Here is a 23,906-nt window from a genome sequence, read left to right as displayed (position 1 = left end):
ATCTTGCACTGTGGCACTCTGCCTCAATGCAAGTGTCAATCACGAATATCACGGATGAGGTTTGAATCCGTAACCTCCTTCCATTGAGACATGACTGAGAAGGAAGCTACAACTACAATTTTAGTCGAGTAAAAATGAACCCATATCGTTGGCGGATCTCCGATATGCAATTTCACTGCAATTTTAAGGAATATTTTGTATTTCAGGGTGCAAAAAGGATAAAGGCTGTGACACAGTGTTGGAGAAGCTCAACAAGTCAAACAGTGTCCTTCATATAGCAAAGGTAAAAATACATCACCAATATTTCAGTTATGTATTTTCATCTTTGCTATATAAAGCACACAATTTGACCTGCTGAGTTTCTCCAGCAATGGGTTTTTACTTCATCCACAGGGTCTACAAATTTTTGTGTTTTGCCGAAGGACCGTGACACTTGCAGTCAGTAACTGGATACGTTCTGGGTGCTGAGTAAGCGACGGATAGGTTCTGAACATCCCACCCCCTTTCTGCCACACCCCCCCCTGCAAACAGAGACAATGCAGCCAGTGGACTAGGCCCAAGCTCTGAACTAAAATGCGCTGAAGAGTAGGTAGATGAGCAGGAACAAGTCTCAGAGCTCTGATGAGACATCTATGGAGAAGGAGATCACAACAGCAAGGTGGGTCAGCCAGAGCCAAGCCATAGGAGGGCTGCAATGGTCCATTCAGACTGTTACTTGGCATGCAAGCCGCTCAAGGCAGGTGTCACATCAGGCTCCAGCTCAGGGCTGACAGGCTCCTGATGTGGCACGGATGCTGATGGTTTCCTGTCACTTCATGGATTCGAAACTGGAGATGGAGAAGGTGCATCCATGGTACAGGTCCACCGCTGAACAGCATGTAGTACGACTGTGAAGGTCACAGGGGAACAGCAAAGAACAGCCCAGTAAAATTGGACTCAATACTATTGATATTTGCCACTGTTGATACAAACATCCCAACCAAAGACTACCCACCATTCACTATCTAACATGGGCTTGGCTCAGATGCTATCTACAATAGTAGGCAACAGCCCTGTTACCCATATAGTGCCCACCTTACCAATGACTTCTCCAACATTGTCCACAGCAGGGTTCATCTCAGGGCAGAGGAGCAAAAGAGGAAGAGCTACTACACATACTAGAATCCAGTACAGTAAGCTGGAGGGTCAGGTGCAGGTAATCACGAGGTGTGCACAAATGGGTGGGCAGAGTCCAATTAGTTTCCAGACAGAGGTCATGTGTCCATCCAAAATCCCACTAGGTCCCAGAGGTCACAGGACCTTCCACAATCCATGGTATATTTCCATCATCTGCATTCTTATATGAAGTTTACATTTAATATCTTATTGAATTGCATTGAATATTTCTGTTTGATTTATAATTCAAACTTGTAAATGATGACAAAACTATTGGAAATATTTAGTGAAATGACCAAGTTATTCTACTGAACTGCATGAATTTTATGCTCAGCATTCTACACGAGAAACATCAGCCTGCAGCAGTGAAGAAACTGATGATTTGATTTAATGTTTGGCAACATTCTTTAATATGGCTATAACAATTATTATATACAGTGTATATTATTCAGCAATTTGATAGCTGCTTAAATCCTCCCTGGTGTGCAATAGAGTCTTCACAATCTGCTATTTTGTCCTCAGGGAGTGACAAAAGCATGATACATCAAAACAGCCAAAGCTCTGTTTCGAGGGAGCCTCCAGTTTGATTAACCACGTCAACGGGGATTTCTATTCCAGTTGAATAATTAAATCTTCACAAACACCCATTCTTCTGGATTGCATTCATTCTTTGAAGAGCTCCTGCACACACAAAAAAAATAATAATTTGCTGGCCTTTTACCTTTTCCACAATATATTGCCCAAAGGCGCTATTTATAAATTTATAAATAGCGCCTTTGGAAGACTACCCAAAAGAGTCTGGAAAAACAACCAACTGAAAAGCCTCACAAAGATTAGCATATACAGAGCCGCTGTCATACTCCTGTTCGGCTCCGAATCATGGGTCCTCTACCGGCATCACCTACGGCTCCTAGAACGCTTCCACCAGCATGGTCTCCGCTCCATCTTCAACATTCATTGGAGCGACTTCATCCCCAACATCGAAGTACTCGAGATGGCAGAGGCCGACAGCATCGAATCCACGCTGCTGAAGACCCAACTGCGCTGGGTGGGTCACGTCTCCAGAATGGAGGACCATCGCCTTCCCAAGATCGTGTTCTATGGCGAGCTCTCCACTGGCCACCGTGACAGAGGTGCACCAAAGAAGAGGTGCAAGGACTGCCTAAAGAAATCTCTTGGTGCCTGCCCCATTGGCCACCGCCAGTGGGCTGATCTCGCCTCAAACCGTGCATCTTGGCGCCTCACAGTTCGGCGGGCAGCAACCTCCTTTGAAGAAGACCGCAGAGCCCACCTCACTGACAAAAGGCAAAGGAGGAAAAACCCAACACCCAACCCCAACCAACCCATTTTCCCCTGCAGCCGCTGCAACCGTGTCTGCCTGTCCCGCATCGGACTTGTCAGCCACAAACGAGCCTGCAGCTGACGTGGACATTTACCCCCTCCATAAATCTTCGTCTGCGAAGCCAAGCCAAAGAGAGAATATATTGCCCATGAGGAAACTAAACTTCACTTTGCTAATGAAGTGCAATGAAGGTTCACCAGACTGATTCCTGGGATGGCAGGAATGACATATGAAGAAAGCGGATAAGCTACGCTTATACTCATTGGGTTGTAGAAGACAGAGGATCTCATTCAAACGTACAAAATTCTAAAGGACTTGACCTGTTTAATGCATGAAGAATGCTCTTGAGATTGGGTAAGTCCAGAACACGGGAGTCACAATCTAATAATGAAGGGTAAGCAATTTAGGACCGAGATGGGGAGAAACCCTTTTACTCTGATTTGTGAACCTGTGGAACCCTCTACCACAGAAAACATCTTGTTGAGGCCAGTTTGCTACATATATTCAAGAGGGACTTGGATGGAGCCCCATTGGCTAAAGGGTTTAAGAGGTATTGAGAGAAAGCAAAAAAAATAGGACACTGAAGACATAGGGTCAGCTAGTGAAGGCTGAAGCAGGATCAGACCTTCTCCAGCTCGTATTTTCAGTGTTTCTATTAACTCAATTTTCAAGAGCATTAAAATGAGGTAATCAGTAGACTGGGCCTCAATAAGATAAGCTCCATTAACTTCAGTTTATGCTGGAGTCAACTCAACTGATCAACGTGCAAATGGAGCAATGATGTCCTTTTGCTACTGAACAATCGTTAAATAGAATCTTTGGGCATCTTATTTTAGATTATTATCATCAACAACACTGGCTCCCTCAATCCCTTATGTTTATCAAATAATAGGTCCTTTGCATGGGCTAATATGACAACTCACAACAACTTAACCAATATGCGATGGAGGAAATATGATCACTTCAAATGGCTTCGTCTCAGGGAAATATCAGCGGCTAATAATAGCCGCAGGGATTAATGTACATTTGCAGATTCTCAACCAATTTCACATCAGTGATTGCTTCAGAAAGGACACTCTCACTCTTAAATTTGGGTACTAACTGTGCAAAATGAATGACAAGCTGAAGGGACTCAGCACGTCCGTCAGAATCTATGGGAAAAAAGAATTGGTCAACATTTCAGGTCAGGATCCTTTAATCGAGCCTTTGTCTCGATAAAAGGTCATGTCCCAAAATGATGCCCGACAGTTATCTGTGTGTCGGTTGAAAAGAACCAAGAACATTACAGCACAGTACAGGCCCTTCAGCTTTGCTGACCTGAGAAAACCTTCTCTAAAACAAAGGGCAGCACATTTGATGTAGCGGTTAGCGCAACGCCTTTACAGCACCAGCGATCAGGACTGGGGTTCGAATCCCATGCTGACTGTAAGGAGATTGCACATTCTCCCTGTGTCTGCGTGGGTTTCCTCCTGAGGCTCCGGTTTCTTCCTACTGTTCAAAACGTACTAGGGGTGTATGTTAATGGAATACAAGTTGAGCAGCATAAACTTGTGGGCTGAAGTGACCTGTTACTGTGCTGTATATCCAAATTAAAAATTTTAATTGATCTAATTTGTTCCCACCTCAATCCCATCAGACTCTATTTTTCTGACATCTATGTACTAAAGAGTCTTTTGAATGACCTGTTGTATCAGTCTGCACCACCACCCCCAGCAATGTAGCCCAAATAGGAGTTTCAGAAATTCCCCCCTATATCCCAAAGACATCCCAATTGGTAAGTTCATTAGCCACTATAAATGGCAATGAGCATGTAGGGAAGTGGTAAAATGAGGGAAGGAGCTGATGAGATTGCATGGAGAATGAGAAAAGGGATTAACATATGTAACTGAGTGGCTGTAGGCCAGCATAGACGGTGAATCGAACGCCCCATTTCCAAGGTCTACCTCTCTGATTCCGAGTGTAACCTCTGCCATAATTAGGGAAACCCAACTAATGAGCTGTTAATGGAAGGCCACATAAAATGCAAGATATAAATGAACGATGGAACTGATTTTACAAAAATAGCTCAGCAGAAGAGATTCAAGATGAACATAGACTCTAGGAGATAAAGGAAAATATCTGATCCATATTAAATAAAGATCAGCTTGATGTCCCATTCAAATGATGGACGGGAAAGATGGGATTATCATTCCACAACTCTTAATTTAGTTTGGAAATATATTCCTGTTCTTTCATGTACATTCAGGAATTTCTAACTTTTTGCACTGAGAAGAATCCATCTGAGCACAAGAGAGGCTGGGAAGACTACTGTAAAATGCATCCCAGAGCAAATTAAAACAACCCTCCCAGTCCATTCTTGCATTCAGAATGACCACTTGTGATGGACGCCAATTAGCATGGGGTCAGGGCTGTGCCCTGCTAACAGGACACCTCTTTCTGAAAAATGTAAGATAATGACAATATAATAACCAAACGCAACATTAATTTCAAAACACGACATCCATTTGTGTTATTTTGTACAATGATTTCACAAAGCTGAAAACTCAGGGGGGGGGCGGGGAGAGAGAGGTCAGATTGTATTTAGAACAATAAAACATGGCAGCACAGAAAACATTACTGCGCAGAATGTAGGCCCTTCTAGACTCTATTCTTCCTGATTCCATATCCGTCATTAACCATGCATCTGTCCAAACTTTTCTTAAAATGTTAAAATTGAGCCTGCATTCACCATCTCACACTCCTACCACTCTGTGGATTTCAAATTAGGAAATGTGATCTTCATTGCTCTGATCTTGAAATTTCACAGCGTGGAACGCTGCAACAATCTGACCCCTTAAACAGAAGCTGTTTCCTTTCTGTCATAAGACCAGGCTTTCTGGTAATGAGGTTTGAACATCAAAATGGGAAGATGAAATGGTTTTAAGAGTATCTGTGGGTTATCTACCACATATAAACACAGGAACAGGCAGCACTTTTGATCAGAGAAGCTAACTTTACATGATGGTCAAGTTTTCCACTAACAATTTTAGAAGAGATTGAAATGAGCTTCTTGTAACCTGCTGATGCAATGCCCTAAATGAACTTTAAATCCCAAGTCTCACTGAGCAGTACAAATGGGAAAGAATACAATAAAAAGCTACCCATGTTTTTTAAAAATTTTAAATTTAGACAAAGGTCATGGAACCATCCGGCCCAGGTGTCAGTGCCACCCAATTTATCCCCAATTAACCTACAAACCCCAGTACATTTTGATTGGCGAGAGGAAACCGGAACCCCAGGGGTAAGCCCAGGCAGACACGGGGAGAATGCATCAACTCTTAACAGACAGCAGAATATGAAGGAATTTATGAAAATGTGAGAGAAAAGACAACGTGTGAACATTTTGGTGGGAAGAATGAGAAGAGGCCATTTAAAATGGAGGCCTAAATTCTACTGAGTTAAGTACAGTGGCGTCACTAGGGTTGATGTCATCGAGTACGATAACTCATGGTGTCACCACCCCTCCCTCCCAACATGAACCTCCTTCCGTACCAGACCATACAGAATCTTTAATAGTGTTTTTTGGCTTATGCTGCTTGTAAATCGTAATTCCCATATATATCACTGAATGTAATGGCAATAGAAGTGAGATAAACAACTAGAAAAATTAAAATTACACCTTTAAATTACAATCTCATACACACAGCCTAAATGTAAAAAAAAGAAACAAATTAGCAATAGTTGTAAAAATATAGAATATGTGATAAATATAGTTATAAATTGCTTAAATGTAATTTTTTTTGTTATATGAATACTAACTACAAAATTGTTTTGTAAAATCTTTCTACTTTGAATGACAACATTATTAGTAACTGAGCGAAGCCTTTTTTTGAATTTTCTCCTTTTTCCTTTAATTACTACTTCATTCTCAAAAAAGTTATTGGTCTAGGTTCACAAATACTAATGACCACAATGTTTTGTCCATATTTGACAAAAGCAGTGACTATAAAAACATCAGCAGGAAAGAAAACAACAGCGCATGCAGACGAAGTCACGTGATTTGAAGCATCGTTGTAATTGGGTAATAATGACAGCCCTGACCGAAGCACATTGGAAGGTTCAAAAAGTAAATGAGCATTGCGTTTTAGCCTTGTAGGTATATTGATACATATAAGCTTGTCTTATGAAAAATATTTTTGTTGTAATAACTAACTACAGGGATATTTTTATAAAAACATAATAAATTTCTGTTGAAACACTGCAAAAAAAAAAAACTCTTTACAGACAGCGTGGGATTTGAACTCCGGTCCGATCACTCGCGCTGTAAAGGTGCTGTGCTTGGTCAACCGTGCTGCCTTACTTCTCATTACATCGGTTATGGTCACAACAGATTTTAAATAGGATTTCTTCATGAAAGCATCATTTGAAAACAACTCTACCTTGCATCTATTTGATGCATTTTATACAAGATCAGGCGACTTTCATACAACATAAAACAGAGCGCACAGGAACAGACCCATTGACTCACGAGGTTTGTGCTAAACTTGATGCCAAATGAAGCCAAATCTCTCCTGTATGCACATGATCCATATCCCTCTATTCCCTGTATCTAAAATCCCTCAACAGATACCATCCTGTCTACTTCCACTATTCTGTCCTCGGCACACATTTCGCCTACAGTATAAAACATGAGATCCACAACCATTAAAGCACCTCCACTCGGTATAAAAAAACTTTCCCCATACATTTTCTTTATATATTCAACCCCTCAATTTAAACATCTTCCAGCATTTGACATTTTTACTCTGTAAAAATTGACTTATAATTTTATAAACTATCAGGTCTTCCCCCAAACATCTGATGTTCCAGATAAAATAGCCCAAGATTGTTTAACCTTTCCCTACAGCTCATACCTGCTAATCCAGGCAGCATCCTGATAAATCTATTCTGTACTCTGAATATTTTATCGATTTCATTGAACGTTTAATGTGAACAAAAAATCTTTCTCATCGTGGCCAACATAGAAGCAAGCAAGATAATATTATCCCAGAGGTTAGTTCCCAACTTAATTTTATAATGTTTAAATTGTCCAAACTCATTGTCTAACAAATAGTGTAGCATCTGCAAAAGGGACATCAATTTGTGCAGAGGTGTGAATAAATGTCAGTGTTTAAAGATAAGGACAGGAGCTTTTAGCAATGTCAGAGGTTTCACACAGCGATATGGGTGGTTGCCCAGATACATCCAATTCACAAGATAATATTGTATATTCTCCCTGTGTCTGTGTGGGTTTCCTCTGGTATCCTCTCACCCTTCAAATTGTTTGGGCATTGTAAGCTAATGGGCATAGTTTGGCAGTGGGGGCTTGTGGGCCAGAAGGGTCTGTTACCGTGCTGTATATTGGTAGTCTGTCAACATCCTCTGAAATCACCAAGTGATCTTAAGTAATACTAGTAATACTTGTCAGTCACCAACGAGCCTGCAGCAGACGTGGACGTATCCCTCCATAAATCTTCGTCCGCGAAGCCAAGCCAAAGAAAGAAAAAAAGTATAAAAAAAAAACAAAAATTACTTTGGCAGCATTCCCTCCTCATTCAATTAGATGAAGATAGGACCAGAAGTATGATGGGAGCATCATTCGCTTTCATATCCCCTCCAGTTATACACCATTCTGATGAGACAATATTCCTTCTTTGCAGTTGTTCAGTGATATCATGGTTTTAACAGCATTTGTCCAATCGAGGAAAGAGTATTTATTTGAAAGATCAAGACCTCAGATCTGGCACAATGCATCTGCTCCAACAGGTAGCTGCCATCCCTGCACTTCGGCAATCCAGACGGCCTACAGCAGGTCTCACAAAGTGCTGGAAAAAGTACCACCAATGCTGCCACCACAAAATGCTCCAAGCTCATTCGTAAGACCAAGAGAACCAATGTAACCGTCTTCTCCCAGGTCAACATCCCTGGACTGAGGCCATTGGTATTCCCAATATCAGTCTCCCGAAAAAGATACGTGATCATGGCAGGGAAAAGCTTCCTTCAGGAAGAGCTACGTCCATTGCAAAAGACAGCGAACTTCATAAAGGACCCCGACCACCCTGAATACAACCTCTTCTAACTGCTCCCTTCAGGCATGTTAGAAGAGCACCTTTAAGTTCAAGAACACTTTCTTTCCCATAGCTATCAGGTTCCTGAGCCTCCCCTCGAAACATTAATCATGGACTGTCTGCACTATTTCAAATCATTGTTTTGTCCGAGAATTACTGTGAATATTTGTTCTCTATTTTATAGATATTTATTATCTTTTACTTTAATTCAAGGAGTTTACTATATTAAAAAAAAACCTGTTCCACTCCAGCAAATAAGAATTTCGAGCATTGTACAAGGTGCATGACAATACATAGTACTGTATAAACTTTGGCTCTTGGGAAGATTTAGCCTCGGACTCCTCAATGCAGATTAAAAAAAAAACCATCAGGAAGGTGTTGAGAATTTCAAGACCAATGTACTAGGAATACAAAGGGACACACACGATCAGCCTCACAAATTACTGATCTGTCTAACCCAGCAGTAACTCTCTGCTCAGTCTGTCGAGATTTAATTTCCCACCTTAGCCTCATGAACCACTTCAAATCCGACTAAATCAAATTGGAAGCAGGACAATCACAGGAAGGCGTCTGACGGACTGCTGGCCATTATCATAGCATCATCACCTCTGACCAAACTAAAGAATCTGGGACCACTGTTTGATCCTCAATGGCAATGGTTGCTTTTAAATTACAGAACACTCATTTGTAAGAATCTTGGTGCATATGTACAATGCAGTATGCACATGACAATAAGCTCATCATCAATAAAGGAGTCCAAGGGACAATCTGAAATGAAGAAGAATAAAGCATAATGTTATGGAATTTCCAGATGAACAAATAAGTAGTGTAAAGCAAAGAAGGCCAGAGTGCTCTAAGCAAAATTATAGCTCTAAGCAGAAGCAGAGAATGAAAGCAGAATTCCTGCTAGCCACAATAGAAACATAGAAGATAGGAGCAGGAGTAGGTCATTCGACCCTTCAAGCCTGCTCCGCCATTCAACGAGATCATGGCTGATCTTAAAGTTCAGTACCCCGTCCCCGCCTTCTCTCTGTAACCTTTACTAGGAAAAAAAATTAACGTAATTTTGAGCAATGGTCTGGATTTGCAAGAATAGATTTGGCTCAGGCTTTTGGAGAGAGTTGTTAGAAGTAGAACAAATCGGTGAAAGTGAGTGATGAACGGAACTTTTAATGAAGGTTAACTGATAAATGTTATATTTAACAAAGTTCTCAGTGTATTGCACCTTTTCCTACAGATATCGCATTTCCAAGTGGCTCTAATCACAAGTGAAACACAAAAAGTTTGCAGACACTACAATTGTAGCAAAAACACAGAAATACTTAAAAACGTCCTTAGCCACTGGTGAGTTGCCGGAGGATTGGAGGGTAGTTCATGTTGTTATTTTTTTTTTTAAAAAGAGGCTCCAAAAATAAACAATGAAATTACAGGCTGGTGAGCCCAAAGTCAGATAAATTATTGGAGGGTGTTCTGAGAGATGGGATATACGAGTATTTGGACAGCCCCCCCACACGTGTTTCGGACCCATGCCATTCATCAAGGTAAATGCACTTATTTTCATCTTGCTGTTGTCTCTATAAGCTGATCATGTACCATATAACCACTTACAGCACAGAACAGGCCAGTTCGGCCCTACTAGTCCATGTCGTAACAAATCCCCTCCCTCCTAGTTCTACTGACCAGCACCCGGTCCATACCCCTCCAGTCCTCTCCTATCCATGTAACTATCCAGTCTTTCCTTAAATGTAACCAATGATCCCGCCTCGACCACGTCTGCCAGAAGCTCATTCCACATCCCTACCACCCTTTGCGTAAAGAAATTTCCCCTCATGCTCCCCTTATAATTTTCCACCTTCAATCTTAAACCATGTCCTCTAGTTTGAATCTCCCCCACTCTTAATTGAAAAAGCCTATCCACGTTTACTGTCTGTCCCTTTTAAAATCTTAAACTCTTAAAGAATTTTGTATTATATTCTTAAATCCACATTGCTCTGGGTCTCCTTTTTAATGCACATTTGCCCTTGTATTGCTTCGTCAAAATTATTCATCTTAGTGGTATGAGCCCAGAGGACCCCAAAACCCAGCAGCAATAGATATTCACCAAGACAAATGATTACTTAAACACAAGTTACTTTTAATTATCTTTAAACATAAGAGGATCAAACTTTAACTTATTATTATTAACTTAACTTAACCCTCTTCTAATTGCAAGCGCACATGTATGTAATGTGTACAAGTTCAGAAAAGTTCTTTGATTCACAGTCCAATCTCACTTCTCACTTCTCCAAGTTCACTGGTTGCAGGCAATTCTTATACTGTGCACAGAATTTAACATTTATGAATTTCACCAGCCTCTGGTGCTTGAAAGGTAAATGGTTACCACTCAGGAAGGTTCTCGTCGGTTTTCAAAGAGAGACTTGCTCGTTGGACAGTGTTAGGTCTGCTTTGTTCATGAATGAGTGAGACAAACACCAGGCTGAGTCGAAATCAGGGTTCTTTGTTCTTTATTACCGGATTGTAACACTTGCGACTAAACATGTTAGTCGGAGAATGCATTCTGCCGTTATCAGCAAAATGGTGATTTTTTATACCCTTGGATACATGCTTAGAACATCATCATATCATTACTTGTCCAATGACTAAAACTGTTGCTATCCTTTCCCTGCTAGCTTCCTGCCTCTCAATCCATCAATGTCTCTCTTATCTTTAAGTACAAGGATGCATTTACATCTTGTTACAGCCCTGTACAGGGCAGGGTAACTCCTTACACATTCCCATCTCATGATGTTAAAAAAAAAACCATCAGGAAGGTGTTGAGAATTTCAAGACCAACAGCCACAACTTATTCGTTCAGATCAGCCACTTCAGTGTCTTGCCAAAGAAACTTGCTCCATCAGGGTTTTCCAGATGATAAACCCTTTCTTTCAGTCATCACAGAATTCCTTTTTGTTTCCCTATTACAAATGAAACATTAGACAGCCAGTCATCTCTTGCATGAACCACAAGGGCTTTGACCAGACTGAATTAAGAACTCACAACCAGTCTTCAAAATGTGTTCCCCCGCCCCCCCACACACAAGTTCGCCAGCTTGTCCTGTTCCAGATCCAACTGCAGATGAACTATAGAACTGAATTCTCTCTCTCTCTCTCACTCACACACACCTCTTAGAACAGCAAACTGCACTCAGACTGTGGCACCAGACCTAATCTCCTTAGTTGGTTTATCTGTTGCTTTCCAAAATGATAATCCATTACTCTACAGCACGTCCAATTAACACCTACTTGTGAAGTCCTGATAGGCACTCTTCAAAGTTTTTGCAAAGGCCTGGACTGTCTCGCTTGAGTAGAGCTCTGGCATTTTAAATGAGATGTTTTGAAATGTTTGTATGTGACCTACACTAAAAAAACCTGCCACAATTTATCTCCTTTTTAAGATATCTGTATAGAATATATTGTCACACTAGTATTATTCAAAATATAATCACTACTGCTCCTTCAGTTTTGTTTTCAGAGTTGCACATGTACTCTTATTGAATTATTTGCAATATCTCATTGATATCCTCTTAGATTCTCTTCCTCCATGGAATTATTTACTGTGTTTTCTAATTTAATATGTATTTAAAGTTGCCCAACATTCTCTGTTACTTTTTAATCTGAAAAAAAAATAATGAACAGAAACAATCTCCAACCATACTCACCTCCAATATCCAAACCATCTCCAAGCTTTCTAAGAATAGGCTTTGTCCGATATCCTCTTTTCACCCTATTAATATGTAGCATCTATTAGGTTATGCTTTCTGGAATGCATGACCACCTTCACTGCAGTCACATTGATACGTTGTCAAAGGTTTTCAGAAATGCCGTGCACATCTCACGCAAGGAAATTTCCTCACCTTGCACATCCTCACCACTTTACACTTCACAATTGGCATCAAAAGTGAGAATTCTTTCTCCACAAGTATGCTCAAGTTTCTCTGAGTATGATCTGTTTCATTGTGCTTTTTTTAAAAAAAAAGCATTTTTTCTTGAAATATGGTCATTTCTGACAAGACAAGCATTTATTGCATATTTGCAATTGGGCTAACAAATGGAGTAGATTGCTGGAACAGTTTGGAAAGCAGTTAAAGACTCAATTATAGAAGGACCAAATGTCACAAATAGAACAAATTGGAAAAGAATGGCAGATTTTATTCACTGTGCTTTAGTGATCCCAATAGATTTTATAACAGTCCAGTAGATTGCACTCAGCATTACATATCCCACCTTATTCCAGAGAGAATGATTGCGTAAATAGATATATTTAAACATATCATTCAAAGGGCTTCCCTCCTACCAAGGTTGGGAAACAAAAGTAGAGGGCATTAGAACTATAAGCCACACAGGCCACTCGGCCTTTCTAGTCTGTGCTGACCATTATTCCGCTAGCTCCATTGACCTGCTCCCATTCCACAACCCTCCAGACCTTTCCCCATGGACTGAACTGGGATTCACTGGTAGTGTGTTATGCTGATGGATGGCCCCACCTCCCAGCTCCACCCCAGTCTGCTCACATGTAACAGTGGTGACCCACTGAAACCCAGAACCCTTCTGAAGACTACAGTGAAACCATACACATTATAAAAGCATTTGTTCTCCTTCCAGTCATGTGAGCTTTTATTCACACTACAATTTTATTAGCTTATAACTAAGGGTAGGAACGAAAGGGTATGCATATTTTTCAGAATTCCCCACTTCAAATGATAGATGTACCACATATGACGGTGCCATCGAGGCATTGAAAGCTCAGTACCCGAAGTCACAAAATGAGGTCCTAGCGAGGCACTGACCCACGCAACGGCCAGCAGAGACCATTGATGATTACCTGCTGGATCTGTGGATGCTTGCCAAGAAGTGCAGATACGAAGTGGCTACAGGCCACGTTCGTTAGGAAGAACAGATCTGGGACACACTAGTCACAGAGATCCGCTCGAGGTACATGAGGCAGTGACTGCTCAAGTTGGGAAAGAAGGTCCTGGCTGGCCATATCGAACTGGCCAAATCATTGGAACCGGCCAAGCTCGAGAACAACGACCTCTAAGCCATCAAGCTCGCTCACCCAGGTGACCCCTTCCAAGGACTGGGTGCTCCCACTACCGCAGCCCCAACAGCTGCCACTTCCCATGCTAGGGAAGTGCTATTTCTACAGCAAGAGCCAGTGTCCCCCGATCTCATTGCCTAGCTAAAGACTCAGCATGTTCCAGCTGTGGCAAGAAAGGGTATTGGGTGAGGGTTTGCCACGCGAGGGGAAACCTACAGCCTGCACCACGCCCGGACTCGATTCCAGCCGCAAGCCCTCTGCCCGGAATTCACCAGAACCCACTTGCTGTGCCATTTGCCAACACACGGTAGCAGTGAGGAAACAGCACGAAAAGGCTTGGCAGCCATCTTGCTGTGATGCAAATTCAAACTCTGCACCATTGTCGGAAGAGGAGGGTGGTCAACACCATCTTACCCATGCAGGATAACCCAGGACAGTGGTGGCCACTCAAGTGAGGAGTATGGAGTCTCCGGGGACCAAGTCTTGATAGTCCTAGATCAGGACAGACCTCACTAGCTCAGTAACTCCATAGCGACTGTGAAGTTAAACGGACATTCCACTAAATGCCTAACCGATCCGGGCTCGACTAAAAGCTTCACAGACTTATGGACTGTGCAAAAGTACAACATAAAGATGTCTCCTTCCAATTACCACATAGTCCTTGCATCTCATTTGCATTCTATGCGCGTTCAACTACATTGTATAGTACATCTGTCATTTGAAATGGGGAATTCTGAAAATTTCACTTGTATATACTTAAACAATCGTGTGCTCCAGTGTTGATGGGTCTGGACTTTCTGTGTCACAATAAAAACATGACCTTGGCGTATTCTGGGTCCCCTTCCCCCCAGTAACAGTTTGGAATGGAGGACCCCTAAAATCAGAACCCACTTGCAGTCTCTCCACACTGAACATTGACCCCCACTCCTCTCTTCCCAAATCTGTCCTCAGACTGTAAACCTATTGCAACCAAGAGCAGGAGGTACAGCACAACAGACTGAAATTTCATAAAGTCTGAGACACAATGTCTGCTTGATTAAGGTATCATCGAACCTAGCACCAGCCCATGGAGACCGCAAGTGGTCGTGGTAAAAAGGGAAAAAAAGTCCAGGCAAGCAATTGAGGTACACACTCCTGGATGCATACCCCATCCCTCATATTTCAGACATTATAAATGACCATCGACCTGATCACCAGCTGCTAATCCATTCTGAGGACCATCCATATACAGCATGAGGCTAACAGTCATCTCTATCAATTCTGGAGGGTCCCCTTTGGTATCATTAATGGAGTCTCTATCTTCCAGAGGCAGATGGTCAGAATGGTGGATGAGTATGGGTTGAAGGCTACCTTCCCCTACCATCTGTGGCCACACCTTGAAAGACCATGATGACAACCTTCAGAGTTTTCTCCACGTGGTGAAAGCCCTTAACCTCATGTATAACTCTGACAAGTGCTCATTCAGGACTAAACATCTGGCTCCTGGGCTATTTGGTGGCCTAGATCCCAATAGGATGCGACCCTGTTGGAGCTTCCCATTCCCAGGACCACAAAGGCTTTGAGGAGACGCCTCTGGGGTTTTTCTTCATATTGCGCCCAGTGGATGCCTCAATACGCTGACAAGGTTTGCCCTCTCAAAAGCCACTAATTTCCCCCTGTTGCTTGAAGCCTAAAGACCTTTTACCTACCTCCGGAAACGCATTGCTAAAGCCGCCATTCTCACAGTGGACAAGTATGTACCTTTTAAAGTGGAAAGCCATACTTTGGACATAGCCCTGGCCTCTACCCTCAACTAGGCCAGTTGAATTTTTTCCCCCCTTCAGACGTTACAAGGCCATGAGCTCCAGAACCCATCTGTGGAAAAGGAGGCTCAAGCCATTGTAGAAGGCATGAGGCACTGGAGACGTTACCTGGCTGGTAGGAAATTTGCGCTCCTCACTGACCAGCACTCGGTCACATTCCTGTTTAATAACGTCAAGAGGGGCAAAATCAAGAATGACAAGATTGCTTGGTGGAGGATCGAGCTCTCCACCTACAATTATGACATTGCCCATCAGCCAGGTCCCTTTAATAACCCTCCAGATGCCTTATCCAGAGGAAGCTGACAACATCGGTTGTCATCCAGGGGTCACCCGCATGGCTCATTTTTTCAAGGCACGCAATCTACCCTACTCCATGGAAGACGTCAGAGAAATGACCAGGTCTTGCCAAGTCTGCACGGAGTGCAAGCCGCATTTCTACAAAGGCACACCTGATCAAGTCATTCAGGCCCTTTGTCGAATGGCACAGTGTCAATTTTAAGGGACCTCTCCCCTCCACAAACGGGAAAACTTACTTCGTCTTTGTCATTGATGAGTACTCCCGCTTTCAGTTTGACATTCCACATTGAGAGAATATGTTGGGTTTTATATTGTATATTGACATGATTTTGGGAGATAAAGTGTGGCAGGTTTTTTTTTCCAAATGTAGGTCAAATACAAACATTTTAAAACTACTGGAGCTCTGCTCAAGCCAGACAGGCCGGCTCCGAGAGCCTTTGCAAGAGTCAAACAGGTTTTTCTGAGGGGGGGGGAGGGGATGATTCCAATCAGCAGCAGCAACTGGGACTGGAACAGGACAAGCTGACAAGCTTGTGGAAAAACCCCATTTGGAAGATGGGTTGTGAGTGCTTAGTTCAGCCTGGTCAAAGCCCTTGTGGTCCATACAAGAGGAGAGGACTGGCTGCCTAATAGACAATAGGAGCTGGAGTAGGCCCTTTGGCCCATCGAGCCAGCACCGCCAATTTACAGATCATGGCTGATCAGTACCCCTTTCCAGCCTCATCCCCATAACCCTTAACTCCTTTGCCCACTAGAGTCTTATCTAACTCTCTTTTGAACATAATCAGCGAATCTGCCTCTACCACCCTCTGTGGCAGAGCATTCCACAGATTCACACTTCTCTGGGTAAAAGAATGTTTTCTCATCTCCGTCCTAAAGGGCCTACCCTGTATTCTTAAACTATGCCCTCTAGTCCTCGTCTCCCCCATCATTGGGAACAAGTAATCCGACTTCACCCTGTCTATCCCCCTGATGATTTTGTATACCTCAATCATGTCCCCCCTCATCCTTCTAAACTCCATCGGATACAAGTCCAGTTTTTTTAGCCTTTCAGCATATGTCAACCCCGCCATCCCTGGAACTAACCTTGTAAATCTGCGCTGCACACCCTCTATAGCTAGTATGTCCTTCCTCAAAATTGGAGACCAGAACTGGACGCAATACTCCAGGTGGGGTCTCACCAGGGCCCTGTACAACTGCAGAAGGGCGTCTCTGTTCCTATACTCCAATCCCCTCTTTATGAAAGCCAACATGCTATTAGCCTTCTTCACAGCTTTCTGAACCTGCATGCTAGTCTTCAGTGACCGGTGAACAAGTACTCCCAGATCCATTTGCTCCTCCCCACTCCCTAGCTTGTCTAATACTCAGCTTTTCTATTATTGCCCCCAAAATGGATAACCTCACATTTGCTTACATTGAACGTCATCTTCCATTCAGCAGCCCACTCCCCCAACCTGTCAAAGTCCCTCTGCATTTTCCTGACATCCTCCTCACACCCCACACCGCCACCCAGTTTCGTGTCATCTGCAAATTTGCTCAAATTATTAATAATCCCCTCATCCAAATCATTTACATAAATTACAAACAACTGAGGACCCAATACCGATCCCTGCGGCACTCCACTCGTCACATCCTGCCATCCTGAAAAAGACCCGCTTACCCCAACCCTTTGTTTCCTATTTCTTAACCAATTTCCTATCAATGTCAGCACCTTACCTCCAATACCATGCTCCCTGATCTTTCCCACTAGTCTCCCGTGCGGTACCTTATCAAAGGCCTTCTGGAATTCCAAATACACCACATCCACAGGCTCTCCCGAGTCCACCCTCTTTGTCACATCCACAAAAAATTCCAGAAGGTTAGTCAAGCATGACTTACCCTTAAGGAATCCATGCTGACTAGCCCTTATACTATTATTTCTGCCTAAGTGTTCTGCTATTTCTCCTTTTATGATGGACTCCAATATCTTCCCCACCACCGACGTCAGGCTGACCGATCTATAATTTCCCGTTTTCTCCCTCCCTCCCTTCTTAAAAATCGGCACCACATCAGCCACTCTCCAATCCTCAGGGACCTCCCCCGAATCTATGGAACTTTGGAAAATGTCGACCAGTGCTTCCACAATTTCCATAGCAACTTCTTTAAGCATCCCTGGGATGCAGCCCATCAGGCCCTGGGGATTTATCAGCCCTCAGTCCCAACAATTTACTCACAACCTCCTGTTTCTGGATCGGGATATCCATTAGATCCCCTACTTCCCCAGGAAAGTTCCCCAAGTCTCTTGACACCGCATGACCATTACCCCCTAACTGACCATAACCTATATCCTCCTTGGTGAAGACAGTTGCAAAGTATTCGTTAAATTCCTCAGCCATCTCCTTGTTTCCGGTAATAATTTCACCCTTTTCCATTCTTAATGGACCAATTTTGGACCGAACCAATTTCTTCCTCTTCACATATTTAAAAAAGCTTTTGCTATCCTCCATTATATTATTTGCTAATTTCCTCTCGTACTTCATTTTCCCCTCTCTTATGACTTTCTTAGTTACCCTCTGATGCTCTTTGAAGGTTTCCCAATCCTCTAACTTCCCACTCCGCTTCGCTATCCTATACTTACTCCCTTTGGATTTGATATTACACTTGATTTCATTAGTTAGCCACGGCTGCCATTTGCATCTCCTAGAGCCTTTCCTCCACTTTAGAATAAATTTGTCCTGAAACCTGTGGAAAATATCCAAAAATACCTGCCATTTTTCCCCAGTTGTCCTCCCAGCTAGTGTATCTTTCCATTTTATTTTGGCTAGCTCCTCCCTCATAGCTGCATAATCCCCTTTATTTAACTGCAGTACAGATGCTTCTGACTTCCTTTCTTTTTCCCTTTCTAATTGCAGCTCAAAAGCAACCATACCATGGTCACTATTCCCTAATGGCTCCCCTACATCGAGGTCACTTATTAACTCTGCGTCACTGCACAGCACCAAGTCCAGAATCGACTTCCCCCTGGTAGGTTCCTCCACTAGCTGCTCCAAGAAATTATCTCGTAGACATTCAATAAACTCAGTCTCTTGTGCTCCTGCCCCCGTCTGATTATCCCAGTTCAACTTCATGTTAAAGTCCCCCATAACTACTGTATTGCTACTACTTTGACATGCCACTCTTAATTCCTGATTTATACTTCTACTGATATCCAAGCTACTTTTCGGAGGCCTGTAAATGACCCCCATTATGGTCCTCATGCCTTTACAATTTCTTAATTCTATCCAGACTCTACCCCACCTGTTTCAATGTCTTTCCTTTCAAATGCCTGAATTTAATTTCTTACCAACAGAGCTACCCCACCTCCTCTTCCTAACTTTCTGTCTTTTCTATAGGACGTGTACCCTGGAACATTTATTTCCCAATCCTGCCCTTCCCGCAGCCATGTCTCCGTTACTCCGACAATATCATAACCTCCCATTGCCATTTGTGCCTCAAGCTCATCCATTTTATTCCTTACACTCCGTGCATTCATACACAATACCTTGATACCATATCTCCTTTCTCCCTCCACCTTTGTTCTCGATGCACTTGCCCCTACTCTCCTATTCTTTTTAGTTCCCTTTTACCTTATTGTTTCACCGTCTAATGGAAACACCCCTATATTCACTCTCCTATCTGTTTCCCTATCAGTCCTGTTCCCTTCCCCCTGCCAAATTAGTTTAAATCAAATCTGACAGCATTTTTAAACCTAACTGCCAGTATATTGGCCCCCATTGCATTCAGGTGTAAACCATCCCTCCTGTAGAGGTCTTGTCTTCCCCAGAAGAGATCCCAATGGTCAATGAACCTAAATCCCTGCACTCTGCACCATTCCTCCAGCCACACATTTAACCTCCTGATTTTATTATTTTTTCCCCCACCCATGTACAGCACAGGTAGCACCCCCGAGATTACAATCCTGGAGGTTCTGCTTCTTAACCTCCTTCCGAGCTCACAGTCGTCCCTCTTCAGGTTCTCCTCCTTCATCTTATCCACGTCATTTGTACCCACGTGTATCAGGACTTCTGGCCGTTCACCTTCCCCCCCCAGGATACTCTGAACCCTATCCGAGACGTCTCACACCCTGGCTCCTGGGAGGCAACATACCTTACGGGAACACTTGTCAGGTTCGCAGAATCTTTTGTCTGTTCCCCTGACAATGGAGTCCCCAATTACCACCTTGTTCCCCTTCCTTCCTTTCCGCACCACCGGTTCCCTTGGTGCAACCTCTGGCAGGTAATCTTTCCCAACTACATCCAATACACTATATTTGTTGCTAAGAGCAGTAGCCACCGGGGTGCTCACCACAGAGCTAGCAACTTTCCCCCCTCCCCTGACAGTAGTCCACTTACCTGACCCCCCCCCCCCCAATCCAGGGGTAAGCACTTCCCTGAGCGTTGTATCTATAAATTCTTCACTCTCTCTGATAAGCCTCAGATCATCAAGCTGCAACTCCATTTCTTTAATTTTATTTTTTAATGCTTGTGTCTCATTACATCCCCTGCAGGTATGTCCTGTGGGAAGATTTAAGGTCCTTTCGCTTACCTCCTCACTCTCTTGAAATATGGGAAACAGAAAAGGAACTCTGTGGTGACCTGAATGAAAGAGGTTATCATCTGGAAAACCCTGATGGGGAAAGTTTCTTCAGCAAGAAACTGACGTGGCTGATCTGAAGGAATCAGTTGTGGGTGTCCAGCAAACAACAAATCTTTCTCTAAAAACTGACAAGAACCTATCTTTGAAGGATAAATGCCTGGTGAAAATTCATAAATTTTAAGTTCTGTGCACAGTATAAGAATGGCCTGCAACCAGTGAACTTGGAGGAGTGGGAAGTGAGATTGGACTGTGAATCAAAGAACTTTTCTAAACTTATACACACATTACATACATGTGCACTTAGAATTAGAAGGGGGTTACTGGTATGTTAAGTTAATAGTAATAAGATAAAGTTTGATCCGGTTTTCATGTTTAAAGATAATTAAAAGTAACTTTTGCTTAAGTAACCATTTGTCTTGGTGAATATCTATTGCTGCTGGATTTTGGTGTCCTTGGGGGTCTGTAACAATGGCCAAATACATCCACTTTGTCAGTCATAAAGCCCCTAGACTCCATTTTCACTCTTTTCGGGTATCTCAGCTATATTAATAGCAACCGGGGCTCAAACTTTCTGAATGATGAGCTACATCAGGACCTGCTGGAGAAGGGCATCTCATCCAGCAGGACTACTAACTACAACCCCCAGGGGAACGGGCAGGTTGAAAAGGAGAACGCCATGGTCTGGAAGGCTGTTAAACTGGCTCTGAAGTTAAAAGACCTTCCAGACTAATGCTGGCAGGAGGTCCTTCCTGTGGATTTTCCATTCCATCCAGTCACTACTATGTACCACAACCAACGCTACTTCTCATGAGCTCCTCTTCAATTTCAAGAGAAGGTTGGCATTGGGAACTACAATTTGTGCATTTTGCACACTGTAATTCAAGTGTAGGTTAAGCAGTTAATAGACTTCTGTAAATTTTGTCAAGTGTGTAGGCTTGTAGTACAATCTGGGGTGGCTGAAGTGAATGGGGATTCCTTTAAATAGGTATTTCATAGTCAGTGAAGATTTCATGGGCTGAAGGGCCTGTTTCCAACTCGATGACCTTATAATTTAAACAAGTTAATAAACTATTTATATTCCCTTGTGGCAGCGTTCTAATTAGAAACTCTATACATCACTTTACAATGCATTGACTCAGAAGGATGTACAAAATACATAATACACCCAAATGAATGAACCTGGAAAGACACAGAGGCATTTCAATTATATGCTTTATTCCACTCTTATCTATTATCATTTATCTTGCTGTCTTGATATTTTTCATAGTCAAATGAGAAAAAAAAGGTCTGTCAAGCAAGTAAGCTTGTATACAATAACATTAAGCATTTGACAGAATGGATTTGACAGGTTGAAACTTTCAGGTTATTGTTTCCAGTCTAAAACTACTTAAAGAGCTAAAGGGAAAATTGAAGTAGTATGAATGAATCACTGAGCTCAACATATCTATTTTGACAAAACATGATTTAGTTTTATAAATCATTTTTGTGTGTAGGTTTCTAAACTTTATTGATTATTGCCGACAAACGTTACTGTTAGATTCAAGGCCATTCTGCCATCACTTAATTAGATTTGTTATGGGGTATATTTTATATATTAATACATCTTTAAAAGATTGTGGGGGTTTAGTGTAGGTCACTTCACAAAAGTTAAAATGCAAGAGCTTTGCTGAAAGCTCTTGTTCATGTTCGCAGTGACTTTACAGAAAGTTTGAAGACTGCCTATGGAGACTTCACAAGTAGCTGTTAATTGGACTGATGCTGAGGAGTAAATGGACTATTGTCTTTAAACAACAGATGCCCAGGCAAAAAAAAACGGATTCCAGTGTCATAATCTGGTTGCTGTTCCAGGAGGGGTATCATGTGGTTTGGCAGAGCCAGGCAGAAATTTTTGGAGGCTGTAACATAGCAAGCTGGCAAGATTTTTAAAACCCCATTTTGAAGATGGATTTTGAGTTCTGAAACCCTTGTAGTCCTTACAAGAGGAAATGGCTAGCTAAGAGTGTTTCTCCTAAAATAAGTGAGACAAGAAGAATTCTGATGACTTGAAAGAAAAGGTGATCATTTGGAAAACCATGATGGGGCAAGTTTCTTCAGCAAGACACCGACCGAGGTGACTGATGGGAGGCAATCAGTTTGTGTGTGTCTAACAAGCAACAAATCTCTCTCTGAAATGAACAAGAACCTTCCTGAGAGGTAACCATTTAACCCTCAACACCAGAGGCTGGTGAAAATTCATAAATGTTCAATTCTGTGCACAGTCTAAGAATTGCCTGATACCGGTGAACTTGGAGGAGTGAGAAGTGAGATTGGACTGTGAATCAAAGAACTTTTCTGAATATATGCACATGCGCTTAGAACTGGAAGGGGGTTAAGTTAATACTAATGATCCTGTTTTTATGTTGACATAAAATTAAAAGCAACTTTTGTTTAAGTAACAATTAGTCGTGGTGAATTTCTATTGCTATTGGGTGTTTGTAACAGATCAATAAAAGTTCTTTTCATGACAGAAGAGAATTGTATTCTCTTTGTTTTATGTGCATTTGTCAGGGAAACCTGAGCTCTCTTCACTTAAAATAGACCATGAATAAATTTGTGATGAATTATACACAAGTTGTGTGTCTTTAAGTAATTTTCACAGCCTGCATGTATTAGTTTGTGCAGGAGATTTTTTTTTGGGGGGTGGGGGGGGAAGGAGAATCCAGCAAAGATGCTGACAGGTGTTTGATATTACAATGTTCAGAATCATGGATTGCCCATTCTGTAAAAATGCAACACTTTCAAAAAAGATAGTCCAAATGTTTGACTAATGTATGCTTCCTACTGCTCAGCCATTCTTTATCAAACTACATGAGATTTTAGATTCAATAGGCTCACATCTTTAATGGAATTTTATTTCAGAGCAGCCATTCTCAACCTTTCCTTAGCTATGACTTGGCACAAATTTGATGGGCCCCCTTCCCTGTGAAGCAGTCAGGTTTAGATGGTTTCTGCCACACGTTCCTTCTCCTGACTACATAAAAAATATTTAAAATATTTTTTGATTTCAGCCCGAGGGCCTCTGAAATGCAATGTCGCTCGTGGGGCAGGGGGTGGGGGGGGGGGGGGGGTCATACAGCCCCCGTCGAGAATGGTTGTTTTAGGAATAACAAAGGATCTGCTCACCACACAATTCCAGGGGGACAGAAATTATCAACATACTGCCCTGAATATGTCAGAACTGTGAGAGATGGGAAAACTGATCTAAAATTATGAACATGAAGGAAACTAAAATTCATACATCAGTTAATGGCTGTAACCAGTACAAGCAGGATGAGCTTGGGAATTAGGATGCAGGAAAGCAGAGTCAGCACGATTAACATAAGGATCTTCTAGTCTTTGTGACAAGAGCCACCATAAGAATAAGATAAGGAGTGGTAAGGAACAATAGAATGTAGGAAGTTGAGGTAGTTTGGATCAGATAAGGGTCTCCTAGCCCTGGACAGAAGTACCAAGTCCTACATATCTAATTAGTTAACCTTTCACAGATTTATACAT

At 42.3% G+C, this 23,906-nt stretch overlaps 1 protein-coding gene across 1 annotated transcript in view; it reads right to left on the bottom strand.

The window, feature by feature from the left end:
* LOC138739574 (gamma-aminobutyric acid receptor subunit gamma-3-like) overlaps window positions 1–23,906 on the bottom strand; it is a 483,253-nt gene that overhangs the window by 456,557 nt on the left and 2,790 nt on the right. The gene's annotated exons all lie outside the window — the stretch shown is intronic.

Source organism: Narcine bancroftii, chromosome 7 (genome assembly GCF_036971445.1).
Source record: "Narcine bancroftii isolate sNarBan1 chromosome 7, sNarBan1.hap1, whole genome shotgun sequence".
Classification (NCBI taxonomy): domain Eukaryota; kingdom Metazoa; phylum Chordata; class Chondrichthyes; order Torpediniformes; family Narcinidae; genus Narcine; species Narcine bancroftii.
Note: the sequence above shows the minus strand (reverse complement) of the source record. Positions and strands in the feature narration are given on the sequence as shown.